Source organism: Microcaecilia unicolor, chromosome 1 (genome assembly GCF_901765095.1).
Source record: "Microcaecilia unicolor chromosome 1, aMicUni1.1, whole genome shotgun sequence".
Classification (NCBI taxonomy): domain Eukaryota; kingdom Metazoa; phylum Chordata; class Amphibia; order Gymnophiona; family Siphonopidae; genus Microcaecilia; species Microcaecilia unicolor.
The window spans coordinates 694,895,017-694,914,231 of record NC_044031.1 but is presented as its reverse complement, the minus strand read 5'-3'; the positions used below and the strand labels follow the sequence as shown (position 1 = coordinate 694,914,231).

At 50.2% G+C, this 19,215-nt stretch overlaps 1 pseudogene; it reads left to right on the top strand.

Annotated features, from left to right (window-relative positions):
• Window positions 1-6,851: 6,851 nt before the first annotated feature.
• The window catches only part of LOC115461638, a 49,871-nt pseudogene continuing 37,507 nt past the window's right edge, over window positions 6,852-19,215 (top strand).

Here is a 19,215-nt window from a genome sequence, read left to right as displayed (position 1 = left end):
GTTTGAATTCCGTTACCGTTTTCATTTCCACCACCTCCCGCGGGAGGGCATTCCAAGCATCCACTACTCTCTCCGTGAAAAAATACTTCCTAACATTTTTCTTGAGTCTGCCCCCTTCAATCTCATTTCATGTCCTCTCGTTCTACCACCTTCCCATCTCCGGAAAAGGTTTGTTTGCGGATTAATACCTTTCAAATATTTGAACGCCTGTATCATATCACCCGTTTCTCCTTTCCTCCAGAGTATACATGTTTAGTTCAGCAAGTCTCTCCTCATAAGTCTTGTAATGGAAATCCCATACCATTCTCGTAGCTTTTCTTTGCACTGCTTCAATTCTTTTTACATCCTTAACAAGATACGGCCTCCAAAACTGAACAATTTTAGTGCCAATTTTAGAATCTGGCTGCTTACTCAAAGAATTGCCAGAGGACATACAAATTCAAATGTTCTGAGTGGTCCAAAAATAAATATACTACACAAACAGGTCAATCTTAATTCTTTATTTATCATTTTAAATTTTACAAACATACAATACTTGAATCAGAAAAAAAACAGATTACTTGATTCCAGGAAATCTTAAATCATTAATATAAAGACATTTTTTTTTTCAATTTGTATTAGACCACCAAATAAGAGGGGCTAGAGTCGTTACAAACTCAGGAGATGAGAATTAGTCATTAAAGTTGAAGTAAAGCTTAACACATTGTCCACTAAATAATAACATCTATACTTTATCCCTGGATCAAACTGCATGATTCCAACTTGCATCATAATACCTTTTTCTGATCGATAAATTTTTTTAAATGTTCAGGAATAAAGAAAACATATTTTACACCCATATATTTTATGTTGCATTTACAGGGATAGTTCAAATTAAACATAGCGCCCAAAGCTAAAGCGGCAGTCCGTAATGCAAAAAAATCTTTTCTCCTTGCTTGGGTTTGTTTAGTAACATCCGGGAAAACCCAAACTATCCCCCCATAGAATGGAATTTGCAAGTTTTTTAAAGCCCTTTTCCTCACAGATTCTAAGTCTTGTTGAAAAATGAATGATACAAGCAACGTTTGCCTCTCCATTATTGATGATGATAAAGAAGTTTCCAAAAGTTCTGAAACATTCAAGTCTCCTTGTAATTGTAAAGGATTCTGTGGGTCTTCTTTAGTTGTTTTTGTAGGCAAAAAGTATATTTTGTTTAAAGGTGGTATATTATCAGGTGTCATTTAAATAATTCCAGCGGAGTATACACTGAGGTTCGAGGAAAGTTCAACAAACGAAGGTTTAACCTTCGATTATAATTTTCAAAGTATTCCAGTTTGTTATGTATCAGTGTATTATCCTTTATAAGTTTCAACGACACTTCTTTCAATTTAATATTTTCCTCATTCAACAGATTTATTTTCTCATTAACCTCATTTTTCATCGATGTAAATGCAACAGATAAGTTTTGAACATTACTCACAAGTGTTTCTATTTTGCCCGTTGAAGCCATCACAGTGAGGGGCATAATTGAACGAAAACGTCTATCTCCATGGGCGTTTATCTCCGAGAACAGGTCCGTGAAGGGGCGGACCGAACCGTATTTTTGAAAAAAATAGACGTCCATGTTTTATTTGACAATTTGTGAGCTGGGCGTTTTTGTTTTTCAGCGATAATGGAAAATGAAAGCGCCCAGCTCAAAAACGAATAAATCAAAGGCATTTGTTCATGGGAGGGGCCAGGATTCGTAGTGCACTGTCCCCCCTCACATGCCAGGACATCAACCGGGCACCCTAGGGGGCACTTTTACAAAAAAAAAAAAAAAAGGTAAAACAGCTCCCAGGTGCATAGCACCCTTCCCTTGTGTGTTGAGCCCCCCAAATCCCCCTCAAAACCCACTGCCCACAAGTCTACAACATTACTATAGCCCTAAGGGGTGAAGGGGGGCATCTACATGTGGGTACAGTGGGTTTGGGGGGTTGGACGACTAATAAGCATTAAGCAGCACAATTATAACAGGTAGGGGAGGAATGGGCCTGGGTCCACCTGCCTGAAGTCCACTGCACCCCCTAATAACTGCTCCAGTGACCTGCATACTGCTGCCAGGGAGGTGGGTATATTTGAGGGTGAAAATAAACAGTTGTGAAACGGCATATTTTGTGGTGGGAGGGGGTTTGTGACCACTGGGGGAGTCAGGGGAGGTCATCCCCGATTCCCTCCAGTGGTTATCTGGTCATTTAGGGCACTTTTTGGGGCCTTATTCGTGGAAAAACAGGGTCCAGGAAAAGTGCCCTAAATTCTCGCTAAAAACGCATATTTTTTTTCCATTATCGGTGAAAGGCGCCCATCTCTGATCAGCCGATAACCACTCCCCAGTTCCGCCTTCACCACGCCTTCGACACGCCCCCGTCAACTTTGTACGCTTCCGCGATGGAGTGCAGTTGAAAACGTCCAAGTTCGGCTTTCGATTATACCGCGTTATTCATTTTTGGGAGACAAACGCCTATCTCCTGATTTAGGCCAATATAGGCGTTTTTGTCTTTCGATTATAAGCTGATCAATAGAAATCAAACAAAATAAAACATGGAAAAGAAAATAAGATGATACCTTTTTTATTGGACATAACTTAATACATTTCTTGATTAGCTTTCGAAGGTTGCCCTTCTTCCTCAGATCGGAAATAAGCAAATGTGCTAGCTGACAGTGTATATAAGTGAAAACATTCAAGCATTACTATGACAGTCTGACAGGGTGGGAGGAGGGGGGTGGGTAGGAAGTATGCATGGGGACATCAAAGCATATCATTGATATTCTCCGAGGACAAGCAGGCTGCTTGTTCTCACTGATGGGTGACGTCCGCGGCAGCCCCTCCAATCGGAATCTTCACTAGCAAAAGCCTTTGCTAGCCCTCGCGCGCCGATGCGCACCGCGCATGCGCGGCCGTCTTCCCGCCCGAAACCGGCTTGAGCCGGCCAGTCTTCTTTTCTCCACGCTCGGTACGGTTGTGTTTTACCGTTCGTGCCCCGGAAAGTCGACCTCGCGCGTCATTTTCAACATTTTTCTGTGAGAAATCCAGAAATCATTCGGATTAGCCACTTTCGGTTTTTCCTTCCTCTACTTCGAGTTTTTTCGCCCCGTTAAGTTTTCTTTCGTCGTCGGGGTAGGCCTTACTTAGGCCCCGGTCGAAATTTCCCTTTTTTCTGTGCCAAATTTCGCCATTTCGTCTTTCGATTTCGCCGGCGTGATTTTTCCGCCCATGACATCAAAGCCTTCCAGCGGCTTCAAGAAGTGCACCCAGTGCGCCCGGGTAATCTCGCTCACTGACAGGCACGCGTCGTGTCTTCAGTGTCTGGGGGCTGGGCACTGCCCTCAGGCCTGTAGTCTGTGTTCCCTTTTGCAAAGGCGGACTCAGGTAGCGAGGTTAGCCCAGTGGAACATTTTGTTCTCGGGCTCTTCGTCGGCATCGGCACCGGGGGTATTGAGTGCATCGACGTCTTCAGCGTCCAGACCTTCAACCTCGGCGGCCAGTGCATCGAGTGCATCGAGGCATCGGCCCTCTGCATCGGCGCCGAGACATCGGATAGCTGCATCGACGTCGGTGGTACCGGGACCTCGTCTGCTGATGTCGTCGGACGGTGGTGCTTCGTCTGGAGTGCAGGTGAGGGCTGTCCATTCCCCTGCTGGTGGCGGTGAGCCTTCGGGTGGGTCTCCCCCTACCCTGAGGGCTCCTGCGGTACAGCCCCCCCGAGACCGACCCTCTTCGGTCTCGGCCCCGAGGAAGCGACGGCTGGATTCTACGTCCTCCTCGTCGGTACCGGGAAGCTCCGGTGACATGCTTCGTCCCAAGAAGTCGAAGAAGCATCGTCACCGGTCCCCTTCCCATGTCGGTACCGAGAGCTCTGGGTCGCCGAATACCTTCTGCACTTGTCTGAGTCTGGTCTCAAGACCAACTCTGTAAGAGTTCACCTTAGTGCAATCAGTGCATACCATTACCATGTGGAAGGTAAGCCGATCTCAGGACAGCCTTTAGTTGTTCGCTTCATGAGAGGTTTGCTTTTGTCAAAGCCCCCTGTCAAGCCTCCTACAGTGTCATGGGATCTCAATGTCGTTCTCACCCAGCTGATGAAACCTCCTTTTGAGCCACTGAACTCCTGCCATCTGAAGTACTTGACCTGGAAGGTCATTTTCTTGGTGGCAGTTACTTCAGCTCGTAGAGTCAGTGAGCTTCAGGCCCTGGTAGCCCAGGCTCCTTACACCAAATTTCATCATAACAGAGTAGTCCTCCGCGCTCACCCTAAGTTCCTGCCAAAGGTTGTGTCGGAGTTCCATCTGAACCAGTCAATTGTCTTGCCAACATTCTTTCCCCGTCCTCATTCCTGCCCTGCTGAACGTCAGCTGCACACATTGGACTGCAAGAGAGCATTGGCCTTCTATCTGGAGCGGACACAGCCCAACAGACAGTCCGCCCAATTGTTTGTTTCTTTTGATCCCAACAGGAGGGGAGTGGCTGTGGGGAAACGCACCATATCTAATTGGCTAGCAGATTGCATTTCCTTCACTTACGCCCAGGCTGGGCTGGCTCTTGAGGGTCATGTCACGGCTTATAATGTTAGAGCCATGGCTGCGTCGGTAGCCCACTTGAAGTCAGCCTCTATTGAAGAAATTTGCAAAGCTGCGACGTGGTCATCTGTCCACACATTCACATCTCATTACTGCCTGCAGCAGGATACCCGACGCGACAGTTGGTTTGGGCAGTCAGTTCTTCAGAACCTGTTTGGGCTTTAGGATCCAACTCCACCCCCCGAGGGCCCTGTTTGTTCTGTTCCAGGCTCCACTCTCAGTTAGTTGGTAAATTTTTTAGGTCAATCTCAGTTATGTCCTCGCCGTTGCGAGGCCCTATTGACCATGTTTGTTGTTTTGAGTGAGCCTGGGGGCTAGGGATACCCCATCAGTGAGAACAAGCAGCCTGCTTGTCCTCGGAGAAAGCGAATGCTACATACCTGTAGAAGGTATTCTCCGAGGACAGCAGGCTGATTGTTCTCACAAACCCGCCCGCCTCCCCTTTGGAGTTGTGTCTTCCCTTGTCTTTGTCTTGCTACACATGAGACTGGCCGGCTCAAGCCGGTTTCGGGCGGGAAGACGGCCGCGCATGCGCGGTGCGCATCGGCGCGCGAGGGCTAGCAAAGGCTTTTGCTAGTGAAGATTCCGATTGGAGGGGCTGCCGCGGACGTCACCCATCAGTGAGAACAATCAGCCTGCTGTCCTCGGAGAATACCTTCTACAGGTATGTAGCATTCGCTTTCTAACAGGGTGGGTGTGGATAGGTGAGGGGAGGGTGATCAACAGAGACATACAGCTTTATGGTTTATAATGGGCTAGGAACCCCAGATCCTTGTTAAGTCCTTTCTGTTGGGTGTTAAAATATTCAATCATTCTGACTTCAAAGGTCTTACGTTCTTGTATGGTTTTAAAGTTACCTTTGAGGATTCTCACTGTGAAGTCACTGGTACAGTGTCCTGGTCCTGTAAAATGTTGACCAACAGGCGTGGGAACCCTGCTGGCACCAGTATTGGAGCGCTTCCCAAATGGCCTCCAGCGTTACCTTTGCAGAGGAGACCATAGTTGTTCCTGGCCTCTGCACCATAACAGCACTCTGAGCCTCAGATGAAATTGAGGCCTCGGTTGTTAATTTGGCTACGGGTCCCAGACATGTTGCCCTTTTTCCGTCTTTGCGGATTAGGGATCCATCGTCGTCGCCGATTACAGCCGGTTGCAGAGGTGTAAAGAGCGTCGGAGGGGAAAACGACGTGTCCAACCCCAAGATCCCGGCTTCTACTTGCGCCAAAAGATCAGCGGGGTCTCCGATCACACACTGAGTGGATTGCCTCGTTATGAAACTCTCCAGGGTCTGCTGAGTTGGCGTTGATGCCAGTGTCGGCTGGGCTCCGACTCTAACGGATCCCTTCCTCTTCATATGTGGCATTTTCGCGGTAAGTAAGAAAATGTTTCATAGGAAATGAAGAAAAAGAAAGAAAGCTCAGAAGACTCAGGTGAATCACTCACAAGGAGCTGTTGGTGCCGCCATCTTGCTCCGCCCCTCCACAATGGCAGGTCAATCTTCAGTCACAGTGGTCAGCAGGTTTTTATAAATGCATATTTTTAAAAACACAAATATTTGGTGCCACTATCTGGGTAGTCAGCGGTGCTGAATATATGTATAGACCACAGACCAACCACAATCAGCTATATCAGGCTTGTCCAACATTCGGCCCACAAGCTAGAACCTGGCCCACCAAGTGCTGCTATTTGGCTTGGCAGCTAGTTATGAAAAATGACATAAGTCAGGGCTCAACAAACCCCTGGCACCAAGTCACCATGACACACAAATACTGCACTCTGGTGTGTAGGATTTAATGCTCCTGAATGGTTTGTGGTTGTGGTGCTTCAAAAAAACAGCCAGACCAAACCAAACTTCTTGAAATGCTTGGCTTAAGCTTACAGAGATCCGAGTCACATCAGAGAAGCAGGAAATATGCTGTTTCTTCAGCATCTGAAGTCAGCCAGGTGAGGAGAATAGGTTGCAAGCTTTGAGAAAGAGACTGGGTGAAGGCTAGGAGCAGGACATACATGAGAGAGAGACTAGGTGAAGGATGGGGGGAGGTTTCAGAGAAAGAGAGACTGGGCGAAGATGGGGGTACATGAGAGAGAGACTGGGCATTTAAAATATGTGCTGGCGCCATCGGCAGTACATTCTTCGCTCCCCCATGCCCTCAACCTGGCTACGCTACTAAAGGAAACCCCAGTAGCCACAACACCCAGACCCTCATACTGGCCCTCATGGCCAGCCCTCTATTGCCAGGGAGCTGGTAACAGAGATGTGGGAAATGATGGCCTCTATTGATGGGCTGGCCGTGGTGGTGCTGGAGCTGGTAGAAGTGTGCCAAGCCACTGCAGCCATAAAGCGCCATCTTGCCTGAATCATTTCACTCCACCTCCCCCTTCCTGATTTTGTAATAATTGCTTTGATGTATTTGTTATCATAGCTCTTCTCAGGACTAAACAGAGGAGATCCCCTTCTGTTCTGTCCAGGCACTGGAAGCAGCTCTTGAGGAACCCAAGGGTTTGCTCAAACATAGCCCAGTGCACTGGTGTCTCCGAGAGTCTCACAGGAGTAAGCAGTTTTCTTTTCAAGAGGTACCCACTATCATGGAAAATGGAAATATGAGGTGGTGGTACATTGTTTGAATTCTGTCCCAGGCCAGGTGTTCAGCTGCACAGGATACATGTGTTTGGCCAGTGTGCAGTGTTGTTTAAAATACTAGGTCAAAGTACTTAAGTAAAAGTAAAAATAAATGCATATTTTAATACTTAAGTAAAAGTGCAGTGAAGAACACAATAAAAATGTACTTAAGTAAAAAGTTATTGCCTAATATAATACTTTTTGAATAAAAAGTAAAAATACTGCAACTATTGTTAACATTCTTATCCCAACAACTTTATTGACCTACAATTCTATCCACTTTTCTTTTAGGAAAACTAAATTTTGAAAATGATTGCCACTCTGGCAAAAGAGACCGTAGTAGATCAGGTGTCCTTAAATAAAAATAAAAATCAGACAAAAGATTACAAATTAATACTGTCAAGTACTAAGCATGATGATGTAAATAGGAACAACAAACATAGTTTGAAATGTCTATATGCGAATGCCAGGAGCCTAAGAAATAAGATGGGAGAGTTAGAATATATTGCTCTAAATGAAAAATTAGATATACTAGGCATCTCTGAGACCTGGTGGAAGGAGGATAACCAGTGGGACACTGTCAAAACGGGGTACAAATTACATAGTAACATAGTAGATGACGGCAGAAAAAGACCTGCACGGTCCACCCAGTCTGCCCAACAAGATAAACTCACATGTGCCATTTTTTGTGTATACCTTACCTTGATTTGTACCTGTCTTTTTCAGGGCACAGACCGTATAAGTCTGCCCAGAAATATCCCCGCCTCCCAACCACCAGCCCCGCCTCCCACCACCCCCGCCTCCCACCACCGGCTCTGGCACAGACCGTATAAGTCTGCCCAGCACTATCCCCACCTCCCAACCACCAGCCCTGCCTCCCACCACCGGCTAAGCTTCTGGGGATCCCTTCCTTCTGAGCAGGATTCCTTTATGTTTATCTCATGCATGTTTGAATTCCGTTACCGTTTTCCTCTCCACCACCTTCCACGGGAGGGCATTCCAAGCATCCACCACTCTCTCCGTGAAAAAATACTTCCTGACATTTTTCTTGAGTCTGCCCCCCCCTTCAATCTCATTTCATGTCCTCTAGTTCTACCGCCTTCCCCTCTCCGGAAAAGGTTCGTTTGCAGATTAATACATTTCAAATATTTGAACGTCTGTATCATATCACACCTGTTTCTCCTTTCCTCCAGGGTATACATGTTCAGGTCAATTATATCGTAGTGATAGGGTGGATCGAATTGGTGGAGGGGTAGAATTGTATATTAAGGAGAGCCTTGAATCAAATAAATTGAAAATTCTGCAGGAAACAAAACACTTCTTGGAATCACTGTGAATTGAAATTCCATGTGTAAAGGGGAAAAGGATAGTGATAGGAGTGTACTACTGTCCGCCTGGCCAAGATGAACAGACAGATGCAGAAATGTTAAATAAAATTAGGGATGTAAACAAACTGGGCAACACAATAATAATGGGTGATTTCAACTACCCCGATATTGACTGGGTAAATGTAACATCGGGGCACGCTAGGGAAATAAAATTCCTTGATAAAATCAAGGACAGCTTTATGGAGCAGCTGGTACAGGAGCTGACGAGAGAAGGAAGACCTAGTCCTTAGTGGAGTGCATGATCTGGTGCGGGAGGTAATGGTGCTGGGGCCACTTGATAACAGTGATCATAATATGATCGGATTTGATATTAGCTTTGAAGTATACGTGGAGGGGCATTTTCAAAAGGTCGTCCAAGTCTGAATGAGAATGCCCTCACGAAGTTGGCCAAAATCAGGTAGGTATAATGGAAAAATAGCATGGACATGCTTAGACATTCCATTATCGCAGTTGAAAATGCCCAAATCAGGGACGCCCAAAGTATAGGAAAAATACTGCAAAGATGTCCTTAGTACAGTAACAATGACACGTATCTCATAGAACTGCCGAAGGACGTCCATCTTATTAGGCCGACCTAAGGACGGTGGCCCTGTAACAGGGACATACTTCGGCAGTTCTGTGAGAAACACGTCTTTGTTACTGTACTTTATACTTCTCAATGTTCCTTATATTTTCCCCATATCTGCATATCCGCAACTACATGCACTGTACTTCCGGAACATGCAGCTATGGAAAATATAAGGAACATACATATTTTATTGTGTATATATGAAGTTCGCACACTTGATAATGATCCATATAAGGAAGGCTCCACACGTGTGAATACGTACTCATCCAGATAAGGCCCCCCACGCATGACGATGGTCCATGGACGTCCATGCATGACGGCCGTCCATGTGTGCAGCCATTATATATGCCAGGATGTGCACGTACTGACCTGTCCATATATCGGATGGTCGTCCATATATGGAACTGTGCATGTAAGGATGCCCATCACGCATGGGCGTCCATATAAGGCGATGCACGTTTTTCAATGGTTATTTACTGAGAAACATGGCTCTCAGACGGGAGCCAAATTTTAGTGAGCAGGAAACTTTGTGCCTAGTGCACCTGTGATTGAAGCACTTGTGCATTCTTTTTCGCTACCACCACCACCTGCCCCCCCAGGACTGTCTCAATCCAAGCCTGGTGTGAGATAAGGGACAGGTTGGAGAGGTAAGTGTTTGCTCCCCCCCCCTCCTGGGCTATCAGGGCCATCTCCTGTAGCTACACATATAAGAGCTCCCTCAGCAGTGTAAGCACAAACAGCGAATGCTACATACCTGTAGAAGGTATTCTCCGAGGACAGCAGGCTGATTGTTCTCACTGATGGGGTGACGTCCACAACAGCCCCTCCAATCGGAATCTTCACTAGCAAAGACGTTTGTCAGTCCTCGCGCGCCGATGCGCACCGCGCATGCGCAGTCGTCTTCCCGCCCGAACCGGCTCGTGTTCGTCAGTCCCGTATATAGCAAGACAAGGGAAGACACAACTCCAAAGGGGAGGCAGGCGGGTTTGTGAGAACAATCAGCCTGCTGTCCTCGGAGAATACCTTCTACAGGTATGTAGCATTCGCTTTCTCCGAGGACAAGCAGGCTGCTTGTTCTCACTGATGGGGTATCCCTAGCCCCCAGGCTCACTCAAAACAACAAACATGGTCAATTGGGCCTCGCAACGGTGAGGACATAACTGAGATTGACCTAACAACTTATCCAACTAACAGAGAGTGTAGCCTGGAAAAGAATAAAAATTGGGCCTAGGGGGGTGGAGTTGGATTCTAAACTCCAAACAGATTTTGAAGCACCGACTGCCCGAACCGACTGTCGCGTCAGGTATCCTGCTGCAGGCAGTAATGAGATGTGAATGTGTGGACAGATGACCACGTCGCAGCTTTGCAGATCTCTTCAATAGTGGCTGACTTCAAGTGGGCCACTGACGCTGCCATGGCTCTAACATTGTGAGCCGTGACATGACCCTCAAGAGCCAGCCCAGCCTGGGCGTAAGTGAAGGAAATGCAATCTGCTAGCCAATTGGATATGGTGCGTTTCCCCACAGCCACTCCCCTCCTGTTGGGATCAAAAGAAACAAACATTTGGGCGGACTGTCTGTTGGGCTGTGTCCGCTCCAGATAGAAGGCCAATGCTCTTTTGCAGTCCAATGTGTGCAGCTGACGTTCAGCAGGGCAGGAATGAGGACGGGGAAAGAATGTTGGCAAGACAATTGACTGGTTCAGATGGAACTCTGACACCACCTTTGGCAAGAACTTAGGGTGAGTGCGGAGGACTACTCTATTATGATGAAATTTGGTATAAGGAGCATGAGCTACTAGGGCTTGAAGCTCACTGACTCTACGAGCTGAAGTTACTGCCACCAAGAAAATGACCTTCCAGGTCAAGTTCTTCAGATGGCATGAATTCAGTGGCTCAAAAGGAGGTTTCATCAGCTGGGTGAGAATGACATTGAGATCCCATGACACTGTAGGAGGTTTGATGGGGGGCTTTGACAGAAGCAAACCTCTCATAAAGCGAACAACTAAAGGCCGTCCCGAGATCGGCTTACCTTCCACACGGTAATGGTATGCACTGATTGCGCTAAGGTGAACCCTTACAGAGTTGGTCTTGAGACCAGACTCAGACAAGTGCAGAAGGTAGTCAAGCAGGGTCTGTGTAGGACAAGAGCGAGGATCTAAGGCCTTGCTGTCACACCAGACGGCAAACCTCCTCCATAAAAAGAAGTAACTCCTCTTAGTGGAATCTTTCCTGGAAGCAAGCAAGACACGGGAGACACCCTCTGACAGACCTAAAGAGGCAAAATCTACGCTCTCAACATCCAGGCCGTGAGAGCCAGAGACTGAAGGTTGGGATGCAGAAGCACCCCTTCGTTCTGGGTGATGAGGGTCGGAAAACACTCCAATCTCCACGGTTCTTCGGAGGACAACTCCAGAAGAAGAGGGAACCAGATCTGATGCGGCCAAAAAGGAGCAATCAGAATCATGGTGCCTCGGTCTTGCTTGAGTTTCAACAGAGGTATGGGAGGATAAGCATACAGCAGGCCTTCCCCCCAATCCAGGAGGAAGGCATCCGATGCCAGTCGGCTGTGGGCCTGAAGTCTGGAACAGAACTGAGGGACCTTGTGGTTGGCTCGAGATGCGAAGAGATCTACCAAGGGGGTGCCCCACACTTGGAAGATCCGGCGCACTACTCTGGAGTTGAGCGACCACTCGTGAGGTTGCATAACCCTGCTCAACCTGTCGACCAGACTGTTGTTTACGCCTGCCAAATATGTGGCTTGGAGAAACATGCCGTAACGGCGAGCCCACAGCCACATGCTGACGGCTTCCTGACACAGGGGGCGAGATCCGGTGCCCCCCTGCTTGTTGATGTAATACATGGCAACCTGATTGTCTGTCTGAATTTGGATAATTTGGTGGGACAGCCGATCTCTGAAAGCCTTCAGAGCGTTCCAGACCGCTCGTAACTCCAGGAGATTGATCTGTAGACCTTGTTCCTGGAGGGACCAGCTTCCCTGGGTGTGAAGCCCATCGACATGAGCTCCCCACCCCAGGAGAGACGCATCCGTAGTCAGCACTTTTTGTGGCTGAGGAATTTGGAAAGGGCGTCCCAGAGTCAAATTGGACCAAATCGTCCACCAGTGCAGGGATTCGAGAAAACTCGTGGACAGGTGGATCACGTCCTCTAGATCCCCAGCAGCCTGAAACCACTGGGAAGCTAGGGTCCATTGAGCAGATCGCATGCGAAGACGAGCCATGAGAGTCACATGTACTATGGAGGCCATGTGGCCGAGCAATCTCAACATCTGCCGAGCTGTGATCTGCTGGGACGCTTGCACCCGGGAGACGAGGGACAACAGATTGTTGGCCCTTGTCTCCGGGAGATAGGCACGAGCCGTCCGAGAATCCAGCAGACCTCCTATGAATTTGAGTCTCTGTACTGGGAGAAGATGGGACTTTGGATAATTTATCACAAACCCCAGTAGCTCCAGGAGTCGAATAGTCATCTGCATGGACTGTAGAGCTCCTGCCTCGGATGTGTTCTTCACCAGCCAATCGTCGAGATAGGGGAACACGTGCACTCCCAGTCTGCGAAGCGCTGCTGCTACCACAGCCAGGCACTTCGTGAACACCCTGGGCGCAGAGGCGAGCCCAAAGGGTAGCACACAATACTGGAAGTGACACATTCCCAGACGGAATCGGAGATACTGTCTGTGAGCTGGCAGTATCGGGATATGCATGAAAGCATCCTTTAAGTCCAGAGAGCATAGCCAATTTTTCCTGAATCATGGGAAGAAGGGTGCCCAGGGAAAGCATCCTGAACTTCTCTTTGACCAGATATTCGTTCAGGGCCCTTAGGTCTAGGATGGGACGCATCCCCCCTGTTTTCTTTTCCACAAGGAAGTACCTGGAATAGAATCCCAGCCCTTCTTGCCCGGGTGGCACGGGCTCGACCGCATTGGCGCTGAGAAGGGCGGAGAGTTCCTCTGCAAGTACCTGCTTGTGCTGGAAGCTGAAAGACTGAGCTCCTGGTGGGCAATTTGGAGGCATGGAGGCCAAATTGAGGGTGTATCCTTGCCGGACTATTTGGAGAACCCACTGGTCAGAGGTTATAAGAGGCCACCTTTGGTGAAAAGCTTTCAACCTCCCCCCGATTGGCAGATCGTCTGGCACGGACACTTTGATCTCGGCTATGCTCTGCTGGAGCCAGTCAAAAGCTCGCCCACGGCTTTTGCTGGGGAGCTGAGGGGCCTTGCTGAGGCGCACGCTGCTGACGAGAGCGAGCGCGCTGGGGCTTAGCCTGGGCCGCAGGCTGTCGAGAAGGAGGATTGCACCTACGCTTACCAGAAGAGTAGGGAACAGTCCTCCTTTCCCCATAAAAACGTCTACCTGAAGAGGTAGATGCTGAAGGCTGCCGGCGGGAGAATTTGTCGAAAGTGTTATCCCGCTGGTGGAGCTGTTCTACCACCTGTTCGACTTTTTCCCCAAAAATGTTATCCGCACGGCAAGGGGAGTCCGCAATCCGCTGCTGGATCCTATTCTCCAGGTCGGAGGCACGCAGCCATGAGAGTCTGCGCATCACCACACCTTGAGCAGCGGCCCTGGACGCAACATCAAAGGTATCAAATACCCCTCTGGCCAGGAATTTCCTACATGCCTTCAGCTGCTTGACCACCTCCTGAAACGGCTTGGCTTGCTCAGAAGGGAGCTGGTCCACCAAGTCCGCCAGCTTCCGCACATTATTGCGCATATGGATGCTCGTGTAGAGCTGGTAAGATTGAATCTTGGCCACGAGCATGGAAGAATGGTAGGCCTTCCTCCCAAAGGAGTCTAAGGTTCTAGAGTCTTTGCCCGGGGGCGCCGAAGCATGCTCCCTAGAACTCTTAGCCTTCTTCAGGGCCAGATCCACCACACCAGAGTCGTGAGGCAACTGAGTGCGCATCAGCTCTGGGTCCCCATGGATCCGATATTGGAATTCTATCTTTTTGGGAATGTGGGGATTAGTTAGTAGCTTGGTCCAGTTCGCCAGCAATGTCTTTTTCAGGACATGATGCATGGGTACTGTGGACGCTTCCATAGGTGGAGAAGGATAGTCCAAGAGCTCAAACATTTCAGCCCTTGGCTCATCCTCCACAACCACCGGGAAGGGGATGGCCGTAGACATCTCCCGGACAAAGGCCGAGAAAGACAAACTCTCGGGAGGAGAAAGCTGTCTTTCAGGGGAGGGAGTGGGGTCAGAAGGAAGGCCATCAGACTCCTCGTCAGAGAAATATCTGATGTCCTCCTCTGCCTCCCACGAGGCCTCATCATCGGTATCAGACACAAGTTCACGGACCTGTGTCTGAAGCCGTGTCCGTCTCGACTCCGTGGAACCACGGCCACGGTGGGAGCGTCGAGAGGTGGACTCCCTGGCCGGCAGCGGCGAAGTTCCCTCCCCCGACGTCGTCGGGGAGTCCACCTGGGAGGCAGCCGAAACCGGTACCGCAAGCGGCACCGGTACCGGGGACCTCACCCCGGGCAAAGGGCCAGCTGTCGCCTCACTCGACGGCACCGGTGGCGCAAGCACCCCCAGTACCGGAGGAGAAGGGCGCAACAGCTCTTCCAGAATGCCAGGAAGAACGGCCCGGAGACTCTCGTGCAGAGCGGCTGTAGAGAAAGACTGAGAAGCCGGTGCAGGCGTCGAGGTCAGAATCTGTTCCGGGCATGGAGGCGGTACCGGGCTGTCCGGGGTAGAGCGCACCGACACCTCCTGGATGGAGGGTGAGCGGTCCTCCCGGTGCCGATGCCTGTTGGGTGCCGACTCCCTCGGCGACCCAGAGCTCCCGGTACCAAGTCGGGAAGGTGACCGGTGATGATGCTTCTTCGACTTCTTCGAGCGAAGCATGTCACCGGAGCTCCACGGTACCGATGAGGAGGACGTTGAATCCAGACGTCGCTTCCTCGGGGCCGAAGAAGGTCGATCCTGGGGGGGCTGTACCGCAGGAGCCCTCAGGGCAGGAGGAGACCTACCCGAAGGCTCACCGCCACCAGCAGGGGAATGGACAGCCCTCACCTGCACTCCAGACGAAGCACCACCGTCCGACGACATCAGCACCAGAGGGGGTCCTGGTACCACCGACGCCCTCTTCTGAAGCCTCGGTACCGACGATGCAGGAGGAAGACGTTTCGATGCAGTCGACGTCGATGCGGTCCCCGAAGACTTCGGTGCTGCCGACATCGATGTACCCGACGAATCTCTAGATGCCGATGCCGTCGAAGCGCCGGAGAACAGAAACGTTCCACTGGGCTAATCTCGCTACCCGAGTCCTCTTTTGCAAAAGAGCACAAAGACTACAGGCCTGCGGGCGGTGCCCAGCCCCCAGACACTGAAGACACGAGGCGTGCCTATCAGTGAGTGAGATTATCCGGGTGCACTTCTTGAAGCCGCTGGAAGGCTTCGATGTCATGGGCGGAAAAATCGCGCCGGTGAAATCAAAATTTGCGATGATGACAAGAGGCACCGAACAAAAAGGGGAAAAAAACCCGTGCGGGCGGCCAACGAGGCCGCTCCTGAAAGCGAAAGAAAACTTACGCTGGGAAAAAACTAGAAATACGGGAAAAAGGGTTTTTTTAAAAATGAAAACACGAAAGACGCGCGAGGGTCCTCTGAGGGGCACGAAACGGCGGCAAAACACGACCGTCCCAAGCGCGGACAAAAGAAGACTGACGAACACGAGCCGGTTCGGGCGGGAAGACGACCGCGCATGCGCAGTGCGCATCGGCGCACGAGGGCTAGCAAACGTCTTTGCTAGTGAAGATTCCGATTGGAGGGGGTGCCGTGGACGTCACCCCATCAGTGAGAACAAGCAGCCTGCTTGTCCTCGGAGAATGTAGTCTGCATTCAAGGGTAATCAGTGATATGTGCACATGCACATTCATTAACAGAATCTATGTACTAGAAAGAAAAAACATTCCCACATCCCTACAATACTGCACACAAACGGTACTCTCTGTCCTCATGTCCACCTCAATGACATCATCTGTACCAATGTAATGTCCCCCTACCCCCAATCATTGTTGTGAGTCTCTCCTATTTGATTTCCAAATGAATTTTTGTGCTGAAGGCAAGAAGGGCCATCCCCTGACTCCTGGTGTACAAACTTATATCTTGCAGAAGAGATTTTGCAAGATGCAAGAAGTGTTTGTTTAGCACCTACATAGCAGAAAGGGAAGAGGTAGCTGAGAGGTATGAGCTTACCTTGAACTTGTGGTACAATGGCACCAAAGCAACCACCCACCGGAAAAGGTAATGTCAGCGACCCTGAAATTGAACTGCTGGTTCAGGAAATGCAGAGGAGGCACACGCATCTCTTTGCTCCCACGGGCCAAAGGCTGGCTGCTGCTACAACGAAGCAGAGTAAAAGGGAGGCAGTAAGGGACCAGCTCAACGCGGTCTTCCACTGTGGCAGGGATGTGGAAGACTGTAAACAAAAGTGGCACCGGCTGAGGCATGATGTCAGGAGGAAGGTTGGTGCCAACCCCCCAGCAGATGACACCACTAACTTGACCCCCATCAAGCGCATTATTCATGGGCTCTTGCCCCAGAAGGGATCCATGGCATTGAGTCACTTGACACATCAGCACAGCCTGAGGGCTCTGGTAGGTTGACCATTAGGAAGCTGGGGTATGTGTTGTGCTGTGCTATACTCTGTTTTACACAAGTGGGGGACAGTGTGGTGCTCCTCAGTAGGGAAATTGGAGGAGAACACCACTTGCAATGCAAATCACTATTCATTACAGACCATGACACACGGAGTAGCAGGGGGGAGGGGGAGGGGAGAGTGGAGGGGGGAGGGTTTCCAGCAATGTGTGTGTAGATTACCACTGTTTCACAGCTTTGGGTGGCCTTCCTGATCACCAAACTCTGCATATCTCCTTCCCATACCTCTGTGCTCTAGCCACTGTATCCTCTGCACTCCTTCCACAGTTCTATGTCTACCCACCTGCTTGTGTGGCTCTCTTGCACATCAGTCTCTGTAGTACACTGCACTCCTTATCTCCAGCTCTGTACCATGTACAATGACATCTGTGGCTTGCCTGCCAATCCCATTCCATATCATCATGCTGATCAATCCATAGACTGGTGGGTTGTGTCCATCTACCAGCAGGTGGAGATAGAGAGCAAACCTTTTGCCTCCCTATATGTGGTCATGTGCTGCCGGAAACTCCTCAGTATGTTCTCTATCTCAGCAGGTGGTGGTCACACACAGCAGCAGCTCTGGCTAGGTCTCCAAGCCTAATTTTTAGGTTTTGTTGAGTACCTGGGGTTGAGGGCTCTTCTTGAGCAAGTGCAAACCTGGTGGTGCCAGGTCCCTCCTTTTCTCCCCCCTCCTGCTGGCTCCGTTGAAAAAAAAAAAAAATTTTGGACGTCCTTAAGGGCGTTTATTTCAACGTTTATTGCAGCTGCTCACTGGGACACCAGTTCGTTACAACTCGGAGCGAGAAGCAGGTAATTTTACCTTTTTATAGCGGGCAGGGGGTTCCCCGTTCGGTCTCCACGTGGCTTATGGCGTCGGAGGGCGAGGGCGCGAGAATTCGCTCCCCGGACCGCGTGGGTGCGTCTAGCGGGGATGCGGGGATTTCAAAACCTGAATTGCCTTTGTTAAGCATCAGTTTGGAGTCCGGTCAGTGTCCCGGTTCTTCCTCCAGTGCGGCGGTTTTTCCCGCCATAAGCACCCATCCCCCGCTGCTCGCCCACTCCATGTTGACCGGCCACTCTGCTCGGACGGCTTCTTCTTGGGCCGCCCTCGAGCTGGGAGATGTTAATACTATGGTCGCCCTTGATTCGGGTGACGGTAAGAAAGCGGCCAAAGTTAAGCGCCGTTCTTCCCGCGCGGCTCCTTCTCGGAGTTTCGCGCCGGACGTCATTTTGGATGCGCAGCACGTTTCTCCCCCGATCTTGCGAGCGCCGGTTGAGGGTGCGTCTAGGGCCCTGGCCCAAGCTGCAGAAGTGCACAGTTCGGGGGGCTTCTCCCCTGAGTTCATTTTGCTGCTGCATCAGGCTTTTCTTATGCAAAACGCTGCCCCTGCCCCGTCTGATAAAGGGGTTGAGGCCTCCGGAAGCAAATGCCCTCGGGTGGATTTCCAGGACCTAGAGGACTCTGTCTCCTCTGATGTAGATGAGGGCAGCGTATCAGAGTTCTCCCAGCGGTCCTTTGGGGATTCCTTGGAGGAGACGGATTTCCGCTCGGATGGAGCGGATGATCCCTCTGCAGCGCGGATCTTTCGCTCAGAGGATTTGCCCAACCTGTTAGTGCAGGCCATGAGCATTTTGAAGATTTCCTCTCCGGAGGACGTCTCTCCCTCAGCCTCTGCTGGCTCCACCATTATGCTGGGGACGAAGCGCCCGCCTAGAACCTTCCACGTGCATGATGCCATGCACACCTTGATTTCGGCTCAATGGGATGTCCCGGAAGCGAGCCTCAAAGTGGCTAGGGCTATGTCCCGCCTCTATCCTCTGCCTGAAAGTGAATGGGAGATCTTTCTTTGGCCTACCGTGGATTCTTTAATCACTGCGGTGACTAAGAAAATGGCGTTGCTGGTGGAAGGTGGCACGGCCCTTAAGGACGCCCAAGATAGAAGATTGGAGGCGGCCTTATGGTCGTCCTTCGAGGCGGCTGCTTTAAGTTTGCAGGCCTCAGTTTGCGGCTCCTATGTGGCCAGGGCGTGCCTGACGATTGTACAGCGGGCTTCCCCCTCGGATCCTTCCTTGAGGGCTGATTGGCCGGCCCTGGAATCGGGCTTGGCTTATTTGGCAGACTTGCTGTATGATGTCTTGAGAGCTTCGGCTAAAGGTATGGCTCAGACAGTCTCTGCACGGCGTTGGCTTTGGCTGAAGCATTGGTCTGCTGACCACGCCTCTAAGTCTCGCCTGGCTAAGTTGCCTTTTAAAGGCAAGCTGCCTTTGGGGTCAAGCTGGACAAAATTGTGACCGATCTCGGCACATCTAAGGGCAAGAGGTTACCAGAGGTCAGGGCTCGGGCCCGGTTCCTCCAAAGGACAGTTTCAGGAAGCCCGTCGGT